Source organism: Chlorocebus sabaeus, chromosome 21 (genome assembly GCF_047675955.1).
Source record: "Chlorocebus sabaeus isolate Y175 chromosome 21, mChlSab1.0.hap1, whole genome shotgun sequence".
Classification (NCBI taxonomy): Eukaryota; Metazoa; Chordata; class Mammalia; order Primates; family Cercopithecidae; genus Chlorocebus; species Chlorocebus sabaeus.
This window is the reverse complement of record NC_132924.1, coordinates 60,590,084-60,607,435: the sequence shown is the minus strand read 5'-3', so window position 1 is coordinate 60,607,435 and position 17,352 is coordinate 60,590,084. Positions and strand designations below refer to the sequence as shown.

General features: G+C 38.7%; 1 protein-coding gene across 4 annotated transcripts in view; it reads left to right on the top strand.

Moving 5' to 3' along the window:
* Nucleotides 1-17,352, top strand: part of ANKIB1 (ankyrin repeat and IBR domain containing 1) — a 156,004-nt gene that overhangs the window by 23,753 nt on the left and 114,899 nt on the right. The window lies entirely within an intron of this gene.

The window sequence follows — 17,352 nt, the reverse complement described above, 5'->3', positions numbered from 1 at the left end:
ATTACATAAAGATAAATGATACTGTGTTAAAAGAGGTAAAGCTCATATTTCTCACTTTCCTTGAAACATGTCTTAACAAACCTGATATTTTGCTGGGATTTGAAGGGACCTCTGTTCCTTACTTGAGTTCTGAACCATGTGAATAGCCAAAACAGTAAGCATATCCAGTTTTTTCTTCCCAGATTTGTTAATATCCCTGGGTTAGCTAAAGGTCAGGAATATTATTGCAAATGGAAAAGAAGTATTACTGTCAATACCTCTCTCAAGTTTCATACTTTTGTTTAGAAGTTAGTGTAAAAAAGTTGCTGAAACAGCAAAGTATGATAGATTGGGTTCTGGCTGATAGTTACCATTATAGTCACCAAAATACATACATACATACATGTATAGATGTAGATTACTTACTCTTATTTTCATTGTTATGCTGTTGCTTATGGGTATAATGAACATACTTTCCAGAATATCCAGGACAAGTATGATTTCAAGTATTATTTAATATAGTTGGTCCCTCTTTTAATTATGTGTCTTAATTTGGGATTTGGAAAATATGGACAGTATTATCTGTGGGAAATATAAAGAAGTATAAAACCATTGCCCACAAGTTTACAATTTGACTGGGCAAATAAAATATTCCTTAAGACAGTGAACATGTAAAAATTTTTTTCATGTGTTATATCTATTGAACAGTGTTCCATTGTATGATTAATCATCACTTACTTTATCTATCCTAGTGATGAACACCTAGATTATTCTGCATTTTAAGAAACAAACTTCAGGATAGTGTTTTTTTTCCCCCTGGAAGCGAAAAGGAGGGAAAGGGATTGTAGCAGAGGGAAAACCTAAGTTTCATGTTTAAAAAAATAAGAAATTTTACAGTTATGGGGGAAGAGGCAATGGCATCATGGACATGAAATAAATTAACGTTAATCATAGTAACAATTCAGAGGAGGAGGACAATATTTTCAGGAATCTTTCATTTGTCATTTTTTTTTTTTTTTTTTTTTTTTTAAATTTTGAGACAGAGTCTTGCCCTATCACCCAGGCTGGAGTGCAGTGGCGTGTTCTTGGCTCTCCTCTCTTGGCTCACCTCTCGAGTTCAAGCGATTCTTGTGCCTCAGCCTCCTGAGTAGCTGGGACTATAGGTGCATGCCACCATGCCTGGCTAATTTTTTTTTTTGTATTTTTAGTACAGGCAGGGTTTTTCCACTTGACCAGGTTGGTCTTGAACTCCTGGCCTCAAGTGAACTGCCTACCTTGGCCTCCCAAAGTGCTGGGATTACAGGCATGAGCCACTGTGCCCGGCCTCATTTGTCAATAAATATTTATTAAATTTTTTAATGTGCCAAAATGCTAGGTGCTGTTGTTACACCTGTGAATAAAACAATTATGGTCTCTGCCCTTAGCAAACTTATAACCTAGTAGGATAGACAAACACTAAACATATAAATAAATCAAATTTATAGCAGATTATTTGAAGGGATACATAGATCCAATGATAGAGAATAATGTGATAACAGGATTAAAGACCAATTTATAGGGTGTTCAAAGAAAGTATCTCTGAGAACATGATATTTTTTATTTTATTTTGGAGATGGTCTTGTTCTGCTGCCCAGGAGAGAGTGCAGTGGTGCTATCATATCTCACTATAACTTCAAAATCCTGGGCTGAATCTATCTTCCTGCCTTCCACCTTCCCAAGTTGCTAGGACTGCATGTGTGCATGCATTACCATACTTGGCTCATTTTTTTCACATTTTGTAGAGATGGAGGCTTGCTGTGTTACCCAGGCTGGTCTTGAACTCGTGGCCTCAAGCGATCTTACCATCCCAAAGCACTGGAATTACAGGTATAAGCCACTACTCCCAGTGAAGGACATGATATTTAAGACAAAGTTGGAAGGATTAGAAGATGTTAAAGCCTAAGAATTGAGGAGGGAGTAATGATAAGAATATTTCAGGCAGAAGGAAGTGCGTATGAAAAGCCCTAAGGGTTAAAAGTAAAAAAAAAAAAAAAAAAGGAAAAAGAGTTGATATATTCGTGGAGCAAAAAAGGGGCCAGTGTAGCTGGAGCATACTAAGCACGATGTGGGAGGAATTTGAATACTATTCAAATGCAGCTTCAAGCCATTTAATTATACTGTAAAGCAAAACATAACTATTCTCTGACTGCTTTGTGGAAAATAGATTGTAGTGATGAAAGGGCAAAAGTAGAAATGGACAAATGAATGAGGCTATTGAAGTTGTTAAGGTAAGAGGTGAAGGTGACCTGAGCTGGGATTATCCAAGAGATGGGAAGGTTTGGTCATATTCATAATATATTTTCAGACTAAGAAAGGACTCAAGGATGAGTTTTCTGTTATTGGCCTGAGGGAGCAGGTGACAATGTCATTTATGAGATGCGTTAAGATTGGAGGAAGAATAGGTTGGTGGAAAGGATCAAAAGAATTGAGGTAACCAGTTACACCTCTAGTACAAGATGTCAAGTAGGCACTGTTACAGGAGTCTGGATTTCAGAACAGAGGTCAATAGTTCAGAAGTTAGGAATCATCTGTATATGTAAGTATATGTGGTATTTAAACTCCTAAAACAGAATGAGATCAACCAGGGGAAAATATAGTTGAAGAAGTAGGTGTGAGGCTTAGGAGCAAGCTCAGAGGACCTCCAACATTTAGATAAATTCCATCAGGAATCTGAGAACCAGGTGTCCAGTGAGGTTGGAGGAAAGACAGGAGGTCCTGGTATCTTGGTAGCTGAAACAGGGAAGTATTTGAGAAAGGAGGAGAGAACATTTGTTCAGAGGGCTGCTAAGAGTTCAGATAGGATGAGAGTAGGAGAAAATATACTGGATTCTGTGATACGATCAGCATCCAGTTAAGTGACAGAAACCACAAAGTAATTTGAAAAGGGAAAGTTTAATATAAAGAATTATTTACTATAACAGGAGATTACCTACTGAGGGGAAAAGAGAACTTTAAAGAATATGTATATATATGTAGCAGATATAGGGAGCAACCGTTACTACTAGGCCTGAGGTAGTGTGCCCAAGGAAGGAACAAATTGAAAGAGCCCTCCCTCCAGCACCCCTGGACTGAGATTCAGAAATCATTGGAAAGGGCATAACTATGGCCCTTGGAATGGCAGAGAAGTTCTCTAGGGTGCTGCACTCAACTCACCTGTAGAAAATCTTCCTCTGAGGGGCCAGGGAAAATAGCTCATGGGAAGTGCTCCACCAGCGAAACTCACTGGGGGCGCTGTGTGCTGCTGGAAAGCTATCTTGTATGGTGCTGGGGGAAAAAACTGTAGATCTCTCTGGGAGTCCACTCATGGGGGTGATATGTGCTTAGAAGCCATCCTCCAGGATCCCAGGAGAAGTTGCCGACAGGGAAGTACCATTCACTATTAGCATCCATACACTGCAGAAGCCTACTGAGAGGAACAGAGCAAAACCGGGAAAAGAATCCTTTCTCCTGTAATGTCCCTCCCATATCCTCTACTGACAAAGTTTAACAGCATGACAGCCAGCAAAGGAAAGTAGTTTCCAATGCCCACCTTCATTATAGCACAGCAGGTAATGGAGGATGAATTTTGAGTTGAGAGGCAATACGTTGACAGTTGGCACACATAGGATATTGCTGTTGATCTTGATAAACAGTCAGGGAGTGGTGAGACTAGAAGCCAGATTGCAGTGAGTTGAAGAGCAAATGGGAAATGATGAATGGAACAGGTATGTAAACAACTCTTTCAAGAAGAAGATTTACTGTTAGGTAGAGCAGAGTTAAGGTGTAGTAGCTATTGTGTGGGATATTTGCGGAGTATTTGTTTCATTTAATTTTTTAGAATGTAAGAAACTTTTTGAATATACATACATAAAAACATACAAATCAAGAGTACCGCTCAATAAATATTCACTAAGGTTTCATTAGCATCCATATCTAGATATAGAATATAACTAGTACCCCAGAAGCCTTCCCTCATCCATCCAGTGAAAATTATGCCTCCCAAGAGTAACTATTATCATGACTTCAACAACACAGTTTTACCATTGTGGTTCTTCATATAAGTGGAATCATGTAGTATATGCTAATCTATGTGTTTTCATTCATTCTACTCCTAAATGATGTATATACTCCTAAAAATCTCCATAGAGATTTTTGTCTTGTGTATCTTTGTTTACGCTGGGGTCATGAAGATGTTCCTTCATGTTTTCTTCTGAAAGCGTTATTGTTTTACTTTTCACATATACATCTGCAGTTTATCTGGAATTTGACTTTGGTGTGGGGTTTTGGGTAGAGTTCAGGATTTTTTCCGTGTGGATATGCAGTTGACCATGCATCTATTGAGAAGACCATCGTTTAAGCCAGAAGATTTTTTAATGATAGAAAATAACAAAACATGTTTACATGTTGATAGGTGATCTAGGCCTTTATCATTCTCTAGATTCTAGGGAAATGGTGGTATAGGAATGGGTTAAGAGAAATGAGATAACATAATTTTTGGAAAGGAAGGAAAGGTTTTTGAAAAGGAAGGGAATTTGTTGCATAAATAGAACATATGCCTTTGCTTCTAAAGATGTGCGCTTTCATTGTGACAGGTAGAAGAGAAAAACGAGTTCAAGTACAGATTGGTTTGTAAATTTGACTATGAGGAGAGGAAAAAATTCTTTCTGTATACTTTTGTTTTGTTTATGAGATAAAGATGGGTCCTGAGAAGATACGTCAAGAAGGAAAGATTTCTTTGCACGTGGATATTTACTTGTTTCAGTACCATTTGTTGAAAAACCTATTATTTCTCCATTGAGTTACTTTGTACCTGGAGTAGAGCCAGCCCTACTAAACTATGCCTTGACTGTGGTGAAAAATTGGATTGTTCTTAATAGAGAAGTGATGGAACTGCTGTCAGGTAAATGTATTTGGAATATAACGGAAGAAAGTATTTGTAGCCCCTTGATGTTTAAAGGCATATGATTGTATTTTTGCAAAATTAGCGAATTAAAAACTAAAGCGATCATATTATAAAAGGCATTATCTTCTTTTAGAATTTGTCTTTACTCCTTTTGGTGGAGGAGAGTACAGGGCCTCACTCTGTCGCCCAGACTGGAGGGCAGTGGTGCAATCTTGGCTCACTGCAACCTCCGTCTTCTGAGTGCAAGTGATCCTCCCACCTCAGGCTCCCTGTAGCTGGGATTAGAGGCGTGCACCAGCACACCTGACTAATTTTTGTATTTTTACTAGAGACTGGGTTTTACCATGTTCCCCAGGCTTGTCTCTAACTCCTGGACCCAAGCGATCCTCCTACCTGGACCTCTCCCAAGTGCTGGAAATACAGCTGTGAGCCACTACACTTGGCCTGTCTTAATTGGTGTCCTTTGACTTAATAGTAACACTACCACAATGGACTAGCTGTTTCCTTTCGGCTTGCATCTCATCTAGCTGTACCTTACATTAAGTTTTTGTTTAGTAAGTTTAAGGGATTTAAGGGAGAAATACCCTTCATTTTTAGAACAGCTTGTGGTAGAGTGTTTGGGGAAAGCATTACTCTAAAGTATAAATTATTCATCACAAGAAGATACTTTTGCAAATGTGGCAGTAGGCCACAGTGTTTTCCAGACTCTTCTTGATGTTTGACTTTAAACAGGAAGAGCATTAGAAATATCTTTCATTTTATAATACAACTGAAAGTATTATGCAGTACCTATAGCATAGGTTCACTTTCTCCTGAAATCTCTTTTGTAATAGCATGTCTTACCCTGTTTCTTCAATTGAATCAGTGGGATAGCATTGAGGGACAGGAAAATAATAAAATATTCCCTGATTCTAAACCAGTTTCCTTAGGTGAGGGCTATAGTTGTTCAGCAATACGAGTTTGGCTATTATCAGGTAAGCCTATGATTCAGAAATAATCTTTCACTTAAATTTTAAAAAGCAAGTAGAATCCAACAGAAAAGTAAATGTCTCTGTATTATCTTGTGATTTGTTCTTTTGGTAAGAGAAGGTACGTAGACCCACTAGAAAAGTGTCTTTGTGTTATCTTGTGCTTTCATTCACATACTGATTACTCAGTAACAGCATCTGAATTTGTGAAGAATATGTAAGTTTGTGATTTTTTGAGAAAGCTCTGTAAGGAAAACCCATTTACTGTTAACAAACATTTTATAGGACCCTGTTGCCCTAGTATAGACTAGAATTATTCTGACTTTATTCTGTATAAGCTTGTAGTAACTTGATTCATTGATACCTTCCAAGGGGTTAGCAGGCATCACCTAAAATATATTGGCTACCTTGGTATTGTGTCTTCTTTCTTTCCTATAACTGAAAGTATTCAACTATCTCTTCTATAACTATCTATAATACAGTTTCTGGTCTTTTTTTTTTTTTAATTATACTTTAAGTTCTAAGGTAGATGAGTACAGCATGCAGGTTTGATACATAGGTATACATGTGCCATGTTGGTTTGCTGCACCCATCAACTCATCATTTACATTAGGTATTTCTCCTAATGCTGTCCCTCCCCAAGCCCCCCGCACCCCCGACAGGCCCCAGGGTGTGATGTTCCCTGCCCTGTGTCCAAGTGATCTCATTGTTCAATTCCCATCTATGAATGAGAACAGTTTCTGGTCTTTTAAAAAATTTTTTTTTGGAGATAGGGTCTCACCCTTGTTACCCAAGCTGGAGTGCAGTGGTGTCATCACGGCTTACTACAGCCTCGACTTCCTGGGCTCAAATGATCCTCCCACCTCAGCCACCCGAGTAGCTGGGACTGTAGGCGCATGCCACCATGCCTGGCTAATTTTTAAATTTTTTGTAGAGACAGGGTCTCGCTATGCTGCCTAGGCTGGTCTCTCTCCTAGACTCAAGCGATCCTCCTGCCTCAGCCTCCCAAAGTGCTGGGATTATAAGCATGAGCCACCACACCTGGTGGTGTCATTTTGAAGTACTCTTAACTGAATAATGAGCCAAAAAGACACTTGAGTAACTTCTGTACCATGACATAGAGAGGCTGAAACAAGTAAGTTGGGGTAGGGGGGACCTGGATGATTTTCAGTAATTCAGGTAGTAGAAGAAAACTTTTTCTTTTTAAATTCTCATACAGTAAAATGGACATATTTGGATATACAGTTCTATGAATTTTAACACATGTGTAGATTAGTATAACCACCATCATAATCAGGATTCAGACAGTTCTGTCACCCCAAGAAAACTCCCTTGTCGTATCCCTGTATAGTCATACCCTCTCCCACTCGCTAGCCTTTAGCAACCACTGGTCTGTTTTCCATTGCTGTAGTTTTTTTTTTTTTTTTTTTTTTTTTGAGAATGTCATATCAATAGAATCATATAGTATATAGCCCTTTGAGACTTGGTTTCTTGCATTCAGCATAATACCTTTGAGATTCATCTAGGTTGTAGCATTTTCTTTGCTGGATGTGTGATTTGCAAATATTTTCTCCCAGTCTGTAGTTTTTCTTTTCATTCTCTTAATAACAGTCTCTTTTGCAGAGTACAGGTTTATAATTTTGATCAAGTCCAATTTGTCAATTTTTTTCCTTTATAGATAATGTTTTTATTGTTATGTTAAGAATTCTCCCTAATCCCGGGTCATGAAGATTTTCTCCTGTGTTTTTACTTCTAAAAGTTTTATAGTTTTAAGTCTTACTTTTCAATCTATGATCCATTTTTAGTTAATTTTTGTATAAGTTGTCCTTGTATCTTAGGTGATGGCACTTTTTTTTTCTCCATGTGGTTGTGTAATAGTTCCAACAGCGTTTGTTGAAAAAAGTACCCTTCCTCCATCGAGGTCTTTTGCTCTATTGTCAAAAATAAGTTGACCATATTTGTATACACCTATTTCTGAATTCTTTTCTGTTGCATGAATCTGTGTCTATCCCTCTGCCAATATGACTCTGTCTTAATTGTTATGCTTTAGACTAAGATTTAAGATCAGTTAGTGTATTTCCTTGAACCTTATTCTTCTTGTTAAAAATTTTTTAGTTATTCTAGTTCCTTTGCCTTTCCATACAAATTTTGGAATCAGCTGTATCTATAAAAATTCTTGCCAGGAGTTTGATTGTAATTGCATCAAGTCTATAGACCAGTTTGGGGAGAATTGACACCTCTAACTATGTTGAGCCTGGAAAACTTTTTTAAAAGAATATTTAATGCCTTTTGTATAGCTGAGACGTTAAGTCCGTGCTGCAAATATAGGATATTATAGGAAAAGGAGCAACAAGATGACAAGAAAGAGCTATGGAAATTAAAATATGATAGCAGGAATCTAGATTGAGTAGAATAGTTGGAAAATAAAGTTAGAGAGATTTCCCTTAAAGTAGAACAAAAGGTAAAGAAATTAAAGATGAGACAAAGATTGGAAAATTAAAGGCTCTAGCTAGGAGGTCCATCATCCAAATATTGGAGTTCCAAAAAGGTAGAGCAGGGAAATGAAATGGACAGGCAGAATTAATCAAATAATTTATCCAAGATCTGAATGAAGGAGCTGGATCTCCGTATTAGAAAAGTGAATTTTAAAAAGAACCACATGATTTCATGGAGATAGAAAACAGAATGGTAGTTACTAGGGGAAGGGGAAATGAAGAGCTAGTGCTTAGTGGGTATGGACTTTCAGTTTTAGAAAATGAAAAAATTTTGGACTTGAGTGATGGTGATGGTTGCACAACAATGTGCATATACTTTGCCACTGAATTGTATGCCTAAAAATGATTAAAATGGTAAATTTTATATTATGTATATTTTACCACAATTAAAAAAACAGAACCGCACCAAGGCATATCAGCGAAATTTTATATCTATGGAGATCCATGGGGAGACAAAGAGAAGATTCTGAAAATTCCACAGAGAACAAAACGAGTGACATTTAAATGTACTGAGAATTAAGATACCTAGCAGTAATATTGTATGCTAGATGATGATAAAGTAATTACGTCAAAATTGTCAGCAACCTTGTAGAAAGAGAGAGTAGAAGAAAAGGACAAAAACTTTACCTTTAATTGTTTTCTTTCTCAGTAGGCTACTAGAGCATGTGCTCTAGCAAAATGAAGGCATAGTTCAAGAGGGAGGAAGATTTAGCCTGAGACTGTACAGCAGAACCAGATCCAGAATGAAAAGCCCTAGGATGACAGTTGTGCAGCAGGCCCATAGAGTATCTGGCCCAGATTGGTGTAGGAGGGGATCTCGGAGTAGGGAGTGCAATAGGGATTATGATAGATTATTTTGCATATGGAGAATAATATGGATAGATAATGATGAATCTGATGGAACATTTTGGAAAAAATAAGAATATAGTCATGTGTCACTTAAAATGGGGATACATTTTGAGAAATACATCATTAGATGATTTTGTCATGTGAACATCATAGAGTATACTTACACCAACCTAGATGGTATAGCCTACTATACACCCAGGTTATATGTAAAAGCCTATTTCTCCTAGGCTATAAACCTGTACAGCATGTTACTATACTGAATGCTGTAGGCAGTTGTATTGTAACCAAATGGTAAGTATTTGTGTATTGAAACATATCAAAACATAGAAAAAGTATAGTGAAAATACAGTATTATTGGATTGATATAGTACTCTATATAAGTACAGTATTTGCCATATAACATTTTGGTCAACAATGGACTGCATATATTATGGTGGCCCCCGTAAGTGCAAAAAAGGTAACAGTTATCAATTCCAGGAAAGTCAAGAAAGAAAATTTATGTATGAGTTAGAATGCCTTCAAATTCAAGAAATAGAAAACTTATTTGAGCATGAACAATGGTAAATTTATTTTGTCACACAAAATGGCATAAACAAAATGATTTATAATCTTATTCAGCAGAGCTCAGATAGGATGGATCAAGGACTGGTTAATTCAGTGATTGAATGACATCGTAAAGAATTAGGATTCTTGGCCGGGCGCGGTGGCTCAAGCCTGTAATCCCAGCACTTTGGGAGGCCGAGACGGGCGGATCACGAGGTCAGGAGATCGAGACCATCCTGGCTAACACGGTGAAACCCCGTGTCTACTGAAAATTACAAAACACTAGCCGGGCGAGGTGGCGGGCGTCTGTAGTCCCAGCTACTCGGGAGGCTGAGGCAGGAGAATGGCGTGAACCTGGGAGGTGGAGCTTGCAGTGAGCTGAGATCCGGCCACTGCACCCCAGCCTGGGCGACAGAGCGAGACTCCGTCTCAAAAAAAAAAAAAAAAAAAAAGAATTAGGATTCTTTGCATATTCTGGTCTTCCACTTTCAGCTTTGTCCTTTCTGTCTCTAGACAACATCCATAAACAGAAAAAATGATTTATTACTATGGGGTTCATTTTGTGATCCAGAAACCTCTCCTAGATCACCCAGTAGAGTTCCTCTGTGCCTCACAATCAAGATTGCGTTGCCTAAATAGTGAGAATCATTGTTACAGAAATAACTACTAGAATCATTGATGAAGATGAAGTAAATGTAGGGAAAATAAGTGGATGATTATAGAAGGGAAAACAGATGGAAGATGGGTGATTATAGTCTGCCAGGCAGGAGAGGATGGCAGGCAAGAACTAATACAGAGGGAGTGGAGGTTTGTAGCACTTGGGAAATGACTGCATTAAAGATTCACTACTTAAGATTGGTTAATGTTTCAGACAACTCTTTTTTTTTTTTTTTTTTTGAGATGGAAAATCACTCTGTCACCAAGGCTGGAGTGCAGTGACATGATCAAAGCTCACTGCAGCCTTGACCTCCTGGGCTCAAGCGATCCTCCCACCTCAGCCTCCTGAGTAGCAGGTACTACAAGTGTGTGCCACCATGGCTGGCTAATTTTTCAATTTTTTGTAGAGATGAAGTCCCACTATATTGCCCAGGCTGGTCTTGAACTTTTGGGCTCAAGCATTCGTCCCACCTCAACTTCCTGAATATATTGGGATTACAGGTGTGAGCCACCACCTGTGGTCTCAGACAGCTTTTTAATAGTTAAACTTTTCTGTTTCCAATCAAGAATTTGTTTTACCTCCCTCCTCTGAACTACTGGTATTATTATTTATTCCTAAAGTTCGAGTACCTACAAACAATTTTTAAAGTTTGTATTGATAATATACAAAACACTACTGGGCACTGCAGATTTGAAAAAACAAAAACAAGAGTGTAGATGTAGTCCCTAACTTTAAGGAAGCTAAACTCACCTTAGAGCAGTAGGAAATTTACACAAAATATCAGTAATAAAAGATAATTTATGCTTAGGTCAAAATTAGTTTGTAATAAAGAACCTAAGATTGTAAATTCCACTGTAATAAGTTATATGAGTGTGCCTTTAAAAAAATTTACAGTAACTACTATATTGAAGGGTTTTAAGTATGGAAATTGCATTTTAGATGCATAAGGATGTTTGCCATGTACATTTATCATACATACTTTTGTAAATCTAGTAATTTTCTTTGTGGTCATTTAAAAAAAATAAATCAGTGTTTCATAACAGGAGCACTAGCTCAGCTGCATTAGCTGGAACAGAGAATCTGGTCATTCTTAACTCCTTATAAGATTTTTTGGCCAAGTGTGGTGGCACATGCCTGTAATCCCAGCACTTTAGGAGGCCAAGGAGGGAAGATCACTTGATGCCAGGAGTTTGAGACCAGTCTGGGCAACATACCCAGCCTGCAAAACCCTGTCACTAAAAAAAAAAAATACAAAAAATTATCTACATGGGAGGCTGAGGCAGAAGGATAGTCCGAGCCCAGGAGGTGAAGATACAGTGAGCTGTGATAGCACACTGCACTCCCGCCTGGGCAACAGAATGAGACCCTGTCTCAAAATATATTTTTTCAGTCTCTGCAGTTTTTAGCCATATCCCATACTTCAAAGCTACCTATACCTCCAATTTCTGAGACTTTTTGGTGTTCTTGGTGTTCTTTAACAAAAAGTAGGCAGCCTTTTTTTCTTTCTTGGTTATAGAATTAGGTTTGACCTTTGCTTTCTCAATTTAGCTTTGCTAAACTTGTTGCCTTTTGTGTATTTGTTTTCCAGCTTTCAAAATTCCAGCTTCTTTGAAATTAAAAAAACGAAAAAAATTCCAGCTTTTTTGAAAGTTTTCATCTGCTGTTGTTTCCTCTCATTCTTTTCGACCTTGTAGATTTATCCTTTTTTCTTAATTTATTCTCATTTAATGGGATTTAAGGAGCATATTAAGTTTTCATTTTTACTTGATTACTGGGGAGTATGACATAGACATCTCTGTGCTTAGATATTACTGATGTAAGTCTACTCTGAATCAAATGAGCAGATGTTTAAAAAGTATTGTTCCCAATTGTTTTAATGATTTCTTCCTGTGAGTTGGGGTGGTGCTGCCTATCACCAATTCAGGAGAGTATTTGAAAATACCTGGAAAAAATTGTAACAGTGTCTGGAAAACACTACAGATATTTAATTGGCAGAGGTCACGGATGATTAACATTGCAAAATGTGAGGGATAGTCCTACACAATGAAAAATTAATTCAATCCCAAATGGCAGGAAGAAGACAGGAGGTATATTAACCTGGAAAAAGTGTGCCAGAAGGACAGGGACATAGAGCGGGGGGTAATGCACCATTTTGGAATTGGGATTAAGTAAAAGTGTACAAACTAAATGGCGAGACCTCCCCCAGCTTCTTTCCTCCACTTAGCCTAAAGGAATAGACCTAAAGATTTTGACAGTTGGGATACATAATAAAACCACCAAGTCAGTTTCATCCTACAGTAGCCCTTGCTGGTTGCCTAACCCCTGCTATTATAAATAATGCCAAAATAAGCATCATTGTACATGTCTCTCTGTGTACCTGTTACAGGAATTATCCTAGGATAATATCCATTACTTTTTCAAAATTATAACCCACAATAAGTAATTTTATATCATAACCTTATGTACACATAAACATGCCGTATGTCTTTGTGTGTGATATCTACATCTACATATAAAAAGTTTTGCAAAACTATACTTAGTACATAGATGTACACTGATATTTTTAGCTTGTTAAAAGTTGGTCTCATTACATCTCATTTAGATACAGAAAATACATATATTAGGTAATATATAGAGGTGAATATATGTAAAGTCTGGATTCTAGGTCCAAGGCATATTTGTCTTCAACATGAACAAATACTGTAAAATTATTCTACAGAACAATTGTTCCAAATTGTACGTCCACCAGCAATGAGTAATGGCTTCAATTTGTGTTTCCAAACTCATTTACCAATTTAATAGGTAGAAATGGCATCTGTGACAGACACAGACACTGTATTTATACTGACGCCATCTTTATTTCTAAAACTTTAAAAATTCCTGTCTCCACTATGGAAACCTTAAAAGGTCAAAAGTTTATTCCCTAGGAGAGGAATCCAAGTTTCCAGATACCAGTCATGGGCCAGTCTTGGAAGCAGGCCTTTGTAAGGATAGCCATCTCAAGCCTGATATGCTAATTTTTTTCTGCATGGTCCACTGCCTTGGCATTTAGCCAAGGTACCTTGACAGCTAAGCTCTTTAGAGGTCCAGAATTCAGCCAGTTAAAACAAATTTCATAGATTATAAAGGTCTATCATAGAAAGCCAGGTGACTTCCGCCTTCAGTTTTTGCATTTTAGTTTCTTTTTTATCTGGCCTGAAGCATCAGTTTGGACAGCACGTATCTGGTTAAGTTGAATCATGTAAGTTCTTCAGGCTTTTCAACAGTGTCCTGATAATCAGGGTAGACATGAAAGGAGTGCATTTCCAGAGGACACTCATAGTACCTGATATGGTTTGGATCTGTGTCTCTACCAAATCTCTTGTTGAATTGTAATCCGTAATGTTGAAGTTGGGCCTGGTGGGAAGTGATTGGATCATGGGGGCGAATTTCTCATGAATGGTTTAGCACCATCCCCTTGCTGTGATAATAAGTGAGTTTTTGTGAGATCTGGTTGTGTAAAAGTGCTTGGCACCTCCCCCCTTGCTCTTTCTCTTGCTCCTGCTCCCACCGTTTGAAGTGTCTGCTCCTCCTTTCCCTTTTGCCGTGATTGTAAGTTTCCTGAGGCCTCCCCAGAAGTGGAGCAGATGCGGTCATCATGCTTCCTGTACAGCCTGCAGAACCATGAGCCAATTTAACCTCTTTTCTTTATAAACCAGTCTCAGGTATTTATAGCACTGTGAAAATGGACTAATATACAGTACTCCTGGAAACAGAGAATTCACAATTGTTAGGATACTCCAAACAGGACATATGCAGACAGTCCTTGACTTAATGATTATTTGAATTACAGTTTTTTAACTTTATGATTGGTTTACAGGGGTATTAAATGCATTTTTGACTTATGGTTTTGACTTAACAGTGGCTTTATTCAGATATAACCCCATCATAAGTCGAGGAGCATCTGTATTAGTCAGGCAGTCCCCAGTATGAACTCTCACCATTGGGTCTCCTGCCCAAGGGTTTCCAGTCCAGTTAATTCAGTTTGGTATTTGGTTTCAAGAATGGCTAGATACAGTCAGTTCCAAACAGATTTGCTTGTCCATACCAGTTCATTTGCCTCACATCTATGGATGACAATATTTATGGATGTTCTGTGTGAAAGTGCAGGGAGTGGGTGTGGAGGCTCACACCTGTAATCCCAGCAGTTTGGGAGGCCAGTGCCAGAGGATCGCTTGAAGGCAGGAGTTCAAGACCAGCCTGGGCAACATAGGGAGACCTCTTCTCTACTAAAAATAAAAAAATTAGGCAGGCGTAGTAGCTCACGCTTGTAATCCCAGCACTTTGGGAGGCCGAGGCAGGTGGATCACCTGAGGTCAGGAGTTCGAGGCCAGCCAGGCCAACATGGTAAAACCCTGTCCCTACTCAAAATACAAAAATTAGCCCAGCATGATAGCAGCTGTTTATAGTCCTAGCTACTCAGAAAGCTGAGGCAGGAGAATCGCTGGAACCTGGGAGGCGGAGGTTGCAGTGAGCAGAGATCATGCCACTGCATTCCAGCCTGAGCAGCAAGAGTGAAACTGTGTGTCAAAAAAAAAAAAAAAAAAATTACCCAGGCATGATGATGCGTGTCTGTGGTCCTAGCTACTCAGGAGGCTAAGGTGGAAAGATTGCTTGAGCCCAGGAGTTCAAGGTTTCAATGAGCTATGATCATACCACTGTACTCCAGCCTGGGCTACAGAATGAGACCCTATCTCAAAATAAATAAATAATAAAATAGTTTTTTTAAAAAGGAAAAAGAAAGTGCAGAAGCTGGGCCAGCCTCTGCTGTCTCGTAGTCAGGGCTGTTAGGTGTAATCATAGGCTCAGCAGTCAGTTTGAGTTCAAAGTGCTGAAGACACTTAGGAAGGCAGCATGGGCAGTTTTCCTTCAGGAAAAGAGGAACACTTCCAAAAACAGTTCTGAAAAACAAATCATTTCCTATGCCTCCGTAGGTGCCAGGTTTTTGTTTTATGTCTTGTTACAAAATGTGTCCCATTTAACAATCTTAACTTCATAATTTTTCAGCTATCTCTTGTTCTCATCCAGAGTTTTTATCCCAAAAGGTTGAGTGCAAGAGGGACAAAAGCATTTTCTTAGAACGATATATTTATGTATTTTGACCAGAAAGACACATTATATTCAGGAATTGGTCAGGATGAACTCTGAATTTTCAAAAATTTTCATAATGAATTTATATAACTTCCCCACTCTTTTTTTCCTAACCAGTTACCTGGTAAGCAGCCTAGGAAAAAATCCCTTTTTGGGGAAAGCTTCCTTTAATAATCAAACTGTCTCACCAAGATGTGTGTGCGAGGAGAAAGGTAAGGGAAGTAGACTCAGGTTTATCAGTCTATTGTTGTAAGTTGCAACGAATCAAGAAACCCGAGCACAAGGCAAAGACGGTGAGACATCACCTAGAGCAGTGGTCCCCAAACTTTTTTGTACTAGGGACCGATTATGTGAAGACAGTTTTTCCACGTACAGCAGAGTGGGGATGGTGTCGGGATGAAACTCTTCTACCTCGGATCATCAGGCATAATGAGCACACAGCCTAGATCCCTTGTGTGTGCAGTTCACAATAGAGTTTGCGCTCCTATGAGAATCTAATGCTGCACTGATCTGACAGGAGGCAGAACTCGGCGTAATGCTCACTTGCCCGCTGCTCTCCTCCTGCTGTGTTGCCTGGTTCCTAACAGGCCATGGACAGGTACCAGGCTACAGCCCGGGGATTGGGGACCCCTGCCCTAAGGGGAGTCCAGAGTCCAGTCTGTCAGGAATAGGTGTGGAGGGGTCATACTCCTTGTGATGTGCCCCAACTTGTAGGTTTTGGCAGGAATCACTAATTAAGAATGCAATTAGCCACTTCATCGAAATATAGAGTCGATCAGCAGCTCAATTTTAGATTGTCCCATCAAAGAATAAGTCGTTTCCTGTGGGCATTTGGATGTGACCCAGACAATCCAGCTGGCATCTATTGATATTTTTCATAGTTTAGGGCCCACAGAGGGGTGTCCTAAATTTGCAGCAGTCCCAGAGTCAGAGTTCTGTTCATTGAGCCTGTTCCTGCTTTTCGTTCAGCAGAGCTCATGCTGAAAGGCTGGAACAACCCATATCAGACAGTTTTAGCTAATAGGCCCAGGTAATTAGGATCTGTGAATTTAACATTCCCAAAAAGCTTGCAGTTAGTCTTTGCAGCAAGAAAGCTGAGACTCTGCAAAACCAGACAGCTGTGTTCCATGTCCAAGTGACAAGCAAGGCTTTTTCTTAAGCCTTTTTTATCATGACAACCTTAGAGTCCAAATTGACCCACTCAAAAAAAAAAAACACACACACACACACACACACACATACACATCAGGATGAAAAATTGTCAGCCTCTAAGGGTCAGAATCTGATTTGATAAAAGCTCATTAGTAAATAAAAACTGGTTTTTAAAACTAAATGTGTATCTGCATCTAGAAATTGCTTCCCGTTAACTGCAGACATTCTAGCAGGCAAAAATCATCAGCTATGGTGACTTACTGTTTCTGATATTCAAAAAGTGTTCTGCTCACCAGCAGCAGAAAGCAAGGGAGTTTTGTCCCATTAACGGTTCTTCTTTTCAGCTTTCCTGATTGGGATGATCCCTCTAGCATTTATGAAATTACAAACATATAACATTTTACATCACTTTCATCATACATCTGGATGCAATGCCCACAAAATACAAAATGATTTTGTGAAAATTTCCTTTTTCCTATTTAATTACACTTTTATTTAAACTCATAGCAGTAAATTTCTCATTTATAGGTTCATATTACAGTGGTGGGGGTGGGAGGATTTGTGTAGATCTTGGATGGAACGCAAGGGTGATGGGGTTGGTGCAGCAGCAGCTAGGCTTAAGAAACGTTTGGAGGGCACCCCCTCCCTCTTTTTTTC